A 7,595-nucleotide genomic window follows, 5' to 3' on the forward strand; every position below is an offset into this window, starting at 1 on the left:
CATGCCCTTGATCACAATTGACATTGGTATTGGACCGCTAGCATTTGTTTTAATAAATTTATAGCTAAATTAATACTATTGGGACCCTATCACTGCCAGGGCTATAGTAAATCCTTAATAAATATTAAGTTGAATTGCATTTTTTTTAGATCTCAGAGACAAATATATCTTACCTGAATCCACAATTTTCACTATTCTTAGATCCAGGAAGTAGAAACTTAAACTATGTTAGTGAACACAAAGAAATTAATAGAGATTTTGAAAATCTAATTATTAGTGAAAGTAAAATCTATAAACCCACCAGGAAATTCCTGTAAAATAAGCTTCCTTTTTTCCTTTTTTTTCCTTTCTTGAATCGCTTTTTTTTTCCAAAGAGGAAACCTAACAAAGTAGTGATGGCAGGGTCAACAGGGAGTGTGGGAAAATGAGAAGAAAAAAAAAGTGGTTATTATAAATCATCCGCACACATATATGTGACTTTGTATGACATATATCTATATCTATCTATCTCTCTATCTCTCTATTTTTATCTCTGTCTCTGTCTCTGTCTCTCTGTCTCTATCTCTCTGTTTCTATCTCTATCTCTATCTTCATCTCTCTGTCTCTGTCTCTATCTCTATCTCTATCTCTATATATCTAATCTATATCTATCTATCTATCTATCTATCTATCTATCTATCTATCTATCTATCTAGTTTAGCTCTCTTACTTTCTCCAGGTCAAATCAATGCATCTTCTGACTCCATCTTCTTTATTTTCAGTAATGACCCAGAATCTTGACCTTCTTTGAGCCTCCTAGGATCACAGTATCATAGCCAGAAGGATCCTTAGCACTCTGATAGAGAGAAATGCTTCTCTCTCATTTCCCCTTTATTCTTTCCATTCTACAATTGTGGTAACTAAAGACTATTTCTTTGAGAGCTCCTAACCCTTGGGAAGCAGAGAGCTGATATTTAGGTAGTTATTGAATATTAAAATCTTTGCATGAACAAAGATGAGACAAGAACATGGTTAGGATCAAGAGAACAGTTTATGACACTGGAGGAGTTGCATTTCCATCCCAGCTCTGCCACCTGTATGCCTTTGCACAAAATCCTCCCCTTCTCTGAGTATCCATCAATTTCTCCATCTCTAAAATGTTGTATTTTTTAGGTAAATCACATAACCTCCCTGGTCCTCAGGTTCTTTATGTGTAAATTCAAGTGGTCTCCTAGGTACCTTCTAACCCTAGAGCTAATTCTTGGCACAAAGATTAAGTAACCTTCAGGTCCCTTTCAGTTTTAAAGTCTATGGTTATATGAAATAAAAATATAATTTTTTAAGGGGGGAATAGTTTTTGAAGGGATGGAACTGATTTTACAAAAAAATAAATTCTGCTTAAGTGGTTTTAGAAATGCTACACTATAAATAGGCAATGGAATCACTATGAGCAGTATTTAGTGTTTATTGTGGGAAGAGGGAAGGGTCTACAGAAATAATATGTTCCCCAAGCACTACCTGGATATAAATTATATGAAAGCTAAAATTAAGAGAACTGAGAGAATAATGAAGGGACTCAATAATGAGCACCAAGGTTTGCAACAAATACAGTATCAGTTGAATGATGAAATGTCCATTTCCTTCCCCAGTTCAGGGTAAGAACAACCCTTCTGAATATTTGTTTTTGCCAAAATACTGTGTGATGATAAAAGCCCTTTCCTTTGACTGCTGAGTCTTCTGGATTGTGTGTCCACAAGGTTGAAATTAAAAGCTCTTTATTTGCCTGATGACAATTGAGGTACAGTAAATGGTGTTGCTCCAGGTGGGAAAAGCCATGAACCCCCTCTCCAACTCACACATCTTGTGGTTCTGAATAATGCTTGGTATCCATTTATTCCTTTGACTCTGTTTTTATTCATTCCTAATCTTAAATGAATTAATAATTAAAGGAGGTGAATTAATAAAAATTAATAATAAAATAATAAAATCTAGTGAAAGGTACAGAGTGCCATCAAATATCTCCTAAGTAATAGGAGTTGGTGGCAGTGAGAGTCAGATCTCCTTGACTTGAGGATCCAAACCTAAGTTGCAACCTCTTTGACTCAGTGGAATAGTAAGGGCCAAAGAGCTGAGAACTGCATCTTGTAAGCAAGATTCAAATGTCTGTTTTCAAAAGCAACAAGTATCTATTAAATGCCTGGTCCATGCTATGCATTGAACTAGGTGAAAGGGAAACAATTCATGGAAGAGGCAACGATGACATCTCTAAGTGCAGAGAAAATACATATAAAATATAGTTATCCCTTCCAACTTGTAGGGATTAGGGCCACAGCAAACTTGTGATCTGGAAAATATGAGGAAAACAATTTGGCCTTCTTTTCCTACCAGAGAAGAAGTCTAAACTCTTATGTTATTAAAAGAAAAAAAGATGTTGCTATTATACAATGCTGTCTATAGATTTTATGCATTTCTGAGTTTCTAAACTTTTTCTCTGTCATCTGACAATCTTTACGATTCATCTGTGAAACTCCCCCACCATTCCCATTTAATTTTTTTTTTAGATTTTTTTTCAAGGCAGTGGGGTTAAGTGGCTTGCCCAAGGCCACATGGCTAGGTAATTATTAAGTGTCTGAGGCCAGATTTGTACCCAGGTACTCCTGACTCCAAGGCCAGTTCTCTATCCACTGTGCCACCTTTCCACCTCCTCATTTAATTTTTTATGCCAGTCCATTATATATCAAAACTTCAATGGAGAAAGTCACAAAATGGAAGGGATAACTGTAGTTAATAAAATCCAAGGTGGTTTTATTGGACAATAGCAGTAGAGAACACAAGGAAAGACAAAAAGGCAACTGAGAAGAGAAAGAGCAGTTTAAAAGACTATTCCTGAATAAACTATTTAAAAATTTCCTTCAGTGCTACCTCCACCTATAACCGCTATTTGATTGCACACTGAATCTAGAATGAGAAGATCTGGGTTTGAAGCTTTCTTCTCTCATTTATTTGAGTGTCAAGGGACAAGTCCCTTCTGGATTCATAACTTCCATTTCTTCCTTCATACACCAAGGCTGGAACAGATCATCTCTAATGCCACTTTTAGCTTCAACTTCTATGATCCTGATGCATTATAGTTCCATAATCAAATCATCTGAGATATCAGATGACAAGTATTATGAAAGCCAGTAACTAGTGAGTTTTGTTTTGTTTTGTTTTGTTTTATAGTCTGATTTCCTCCTTACTCCCTATCCTGCCCTAACATTGCTTACCCTCTTACAACTTCCACTCTCCTAGGTACTTTCTTTGTCACCTGTCTCTGTCTCTGTTCTCTCTCTCTCTCTCTCTCTCATACACACACATACACACATATATACACACAAACACACATACACAGACAGACTCCAAGTTAATCAAAGTGTAACATGCTCCCAATGATATCCAATCACATTTCTGGATTGGGCAAAAAATACTGTAAACTAATATGGAACCAGAAAATTACAAGCAATTAATGTAGTCATTGTTTTCCTTCTGGATTGTCATTGACTGGTTTAGGGCTAGGATAAGCCTGGCATATACAAAGGGGTTATAAAAGTCACCTTTCTCAATCACACTATACAGATCAACCTTAAACACAAATGAAGGGAAGAAGAGCCTCATCTGTTAGTAGGATGGAGGAGAGACACTAGAATTTCAAATCCATGAGGAAACATTTTTTTTTTTTGCTGTAGATAGCAGAAGAACAACAACCTGAGGGGCTAGCAAATATGATGCCAGGATTGAAGGAGGTGGAGCCTTGTTACAATTGCACAAAGGAACAATGGTATCTGTAGACTACCTGGAGAGCAAAGTGACAAAAAAAAGTTCATGTTGGGAGCATTAAGAGTAGATTGATGCAACATCTCCATTTTGAAATATAGTTCCTGGTAAGTAGTATGCCCCTTCCTCTGCCTGGGATTCAGTTTATTTCTATGAACAAATGAGACAATTGGAACTAGTATTCCCTAATGTTTCTTTAATTAGATGAGTATAGGTTAAACCTTCAATTCTACCAAACATGCTTAAGCAAAATACTCAACTGATAGGATGATTAGGTAATTATTTGAATGCATTTGATTATTGGCAAATTTTAAGGATCAGTGGCAAAATTGAATGCCTGGAGAAGTTCATCAGTACTGTATATCAGTTTCACAATGGCATGTTTTCATGGCTTCTGGAAAAGGACCCTACTCTCATAGTTTTCCAATGACCAATGGAGTGTGGCAAGGTTGTGTGCTTATCTCCTTGACTTTACCATGATATTTTCTGCAATGTTGTCAAGATACATTCAACAAGAATGAAAATGGCATCAAAGTTAGCTACTATACTGAGAAAATTAACTCCAAAAGGATACAAGCCAAAATTAAAGTGGAGGGAGAGTCGGTGCTTGACTTTGTTTGCAGATGATAGAACACTCAATGCAGTCTATGAGAGACTGAGATGCTCCAGAGCATGGATCAATTCCCTAGTCCTTGTGTTAATGTTGACCAGACAAATAACACAAAAATAACACAAAAACAGAGACTCTCCACTAGGGACCACACCATCCATATGGGAACTATCAACTAGAGCAAATGGAAAATTTTTGAATGATATGGGTAACCTCTCTTGCCCTGGCAGTATGCTTTCCAGGGACATCCACACAGATGATGAGGTGGGTCTAGCACAAATTGTCAGGGCTAGTTCAGTGTTTGGCAGGTTCTGAAAGAAAGTGTGGGCAAGAAGAGGTATTAGGCTGTCTACCAAAGTGAAGGTCTACAGAACTATTGATGTATGCATGTGGAATTTGGATAGCACCCTGCCAGGGAACTGAACTGCTTCCATGTGAATTAGAGAGATTCTGAACATCTCTGGCAAGCTTAAGTACCAAACACTGAAGTCATTGTTCTAGCTGATCAACCAACCTTTCAAACTCTACTGCAGAATATTCAAATGGGCTAACCACATAAGCTGAATTTCAAACATATATTTATCTAAAAGATTATTTTATAAAGAGTTAATCCAAATCAAGTACTCCCATAGAGATCAGAAGAAGAAGCACAAAGATATTTTCAAGGTCTTGCTGTATAGATTATTAGATTATTATTGTTATTATTATTATTAATAATAGATTATTAGACAGATTATGAGTCATGAGAGGTTCTGTCACAAGACTTTCCCAGGATAGCATGCCTGCATCAAAGAAGACCCTGTGCTCTATAGCCAAAAGAAAATCTCAGTAGCATGAAGGAAATGTGTGATGTACAAATCTAAAATCATCTTCATCCCACATGTTCAAGTAAATTCCAAGTGCCTTCCAAGCTCATATTGGACTGATGATTCATAAACAAACTCTACTTTGACTCCAAGATCAAAATGTCATTATTCCTCTTTGAGATGAGGATGAAGAACAATATTGTTACTTAAAGAGTACTGGACACAGATATAGGAGACTTAGGTTCAAATCCTGCCCTGTTGCTTACTACCTGTATAATATTACTTCTCTGTATTTTAGATATCTCATCTACAAAAACGTGACTATCAGATTCAATGCAGTTCCTCCAGCTCTAAGCTATATGACTATATGCTATATCATAGACCAAAAGTTTAAGATTTAATTCACCCTTCTCATTTTATTAAAGAGGAAACTGAGACACAGGGAAATGAAATGATTGCCACAAAGCAAACAGTATTGTATTTGAAATCAGATGCTGCTTGAAATAATTGAACAGCATCATCCAAACTGAGTAACTAACAGAATGGAATTCTAGGAAAAATCAAAGATAGCTCTAACTTTGAAAATTAAAATATTCAAATCATTTTCTTTCTCAGTCCTGGAGACTAGGAGAATTATTATATTTGGGAAGAGCTAGGATCTTGGGATAGAAAAAAGTTTCTTAACTGCTGAAGAAAGGAGGTTATAAGTTCATCAGGACAAGTGTCCTTCAATAAGGACATCATAATAACTGACACTGTCTTTCAAGGCTTATTTGTAAAATGTGGTCTGAGTGGAGCATACCTTCTATGCTGAACATAAATAATAACCAATACTACTCAAATCTCTCTTTGAAGAAGTGAAATCATGGTATTAATTTGAGATTCATTGTAGAGCTGAAAGGCTTCCCCCAATGGAAAAGAGCCATAAACCACACCTTGAACCCACTGGTGGGCCACAAGGAGTCCAGCTTGAAACTTAATGAGGAATCTGAGAAGAAACCCATCTGCTATGGTTTTAGACATTTTATGTGAAGAAGAACCCACATTGACAAAGAAGAGGAAGTTGCAATTACACTACCATACATTCCTGGATTAATACCTCTAATGATTCAAAGGAAACAAAAGACCATATCAGAAATACTGGGTTCTCATGCAACTGGCAAACATGTGTTGAAAAAACTCAAGGGCAGCATTCATGTCAAAGAGTCAAGAGCTGAAGGAAATAGCAAAATTCAGGCTTGAATGGAACAGCCCTTTGCTCCAGCACCACCACCATTTAGAGTTTAGTGGTACAGTGGATAGAGCACCAGCCCTTGAGTCAGTAGGATCTGAGTTGAAATCTGGGCTCAGACACTTGACATATACTAGCTGTGTGACCTTGGACAAGTCACTTAACCCTGACTGCCTTTCAGACAGGGCCATCTCCAGTCTTCCTGATTCATATCTGGCCACTGCACCCAAATGGCTCTGGAAGAAAAAGTGAGACTGATGATTTAGCACAATACTCCTTCCCTCAAATCCAATTCACTTACGTTTCTTGACATCTCCTTCCTAATGACATTATCTTCTTTTAGAATGAAAGACAAATATCATCATCATCATCATCATCATTGCCATTTGGAGCACTAATGAAATCACCAGTTGGACCAAGAAGCTCTCCTGTGAAAGACAATCCTTCACCAGAACCCCAGTTGAATGGTAGTAAGAGAGAGCTGAGGGCAGAGATTAAAATAACTGAACAAATGAGTAGGGACAGGTCTTGGATTCCAAGAAATTCTAGGAGAGCAATGATGACAGCTCCAGCAGTGAAAGGGAGGAGCTGGCTACTCTGGCTCCCCTCTCAACCTCCTCCCCAGCAATTCAGTCACAGACATCCTGTGACCAATGGCACCAGTTGTCCTCAGGGAATAAGACACTGATGAATAACCTTAGAAGTGACTTAGAATTGAGTGAGTCTGGCAATGGCAGCAATGACTAGCACTGGAACTTCCTGCATCTATCTCTTTGGCAGGAGAACATATGGACATAATGGGATATGAGCACAATGCCCACTACCAAGAAGAGTGCTTGGGAATTATGGGTATCTTCCAGCCAGAGTGGGATCATTCTTGTATATATTATGTGAATATAGCTTTAAAAGTTTTATCTAGATCCAGTAAGAAGAGTCTTGGTTTTTGGTTAATGATGTAGATGGAAAACATGATCAGTTTGGGGAGGGATATTGGTTATTCACAGGTTGAGTGATTAATATTCTTGCCAGTCACCAGTTTGGATGGGCCATCTTCATTGCCAGAGAAACTTATTTGGTCTTTGAGGGTGCAGAACACTTTCTCCGAAATGTGTTAAAGTCTCTTCTAATCATTGACTCATGTGGAGATGGAGGTTTT

General features: G+C 37.4%; 1 pseudogene; it reads left to right on the top strand.

The window, feature by feature from the left end:
• The window catches only part of LOC141519077 (ELL-associated factor 1-like), an 84,956-nt pseudogene extending 77,770 nt beyond the window's left edge, over positions 1-7,186 (top strand).
• Positions 7,187-7,595: the final 409 nt, after the last annotated feature.

This window comes from Macrotis lagotis, chromosome 3 (assembly GCF_037893015.1).
Source record: "Macrotis lagotis isolate mMagLag1 chromosome 3, bilby.v1.9.chrom.fasta, whole genome shotgun sequence".
In the NCBI taxonomy this organism is placed as follows: domain Eukaryota; kingdom Metazoa; phylum Chordata; class Mammalia; order Peramelemorphia; family Peramelidae; genus Macrotis; species Macrotis lagotis.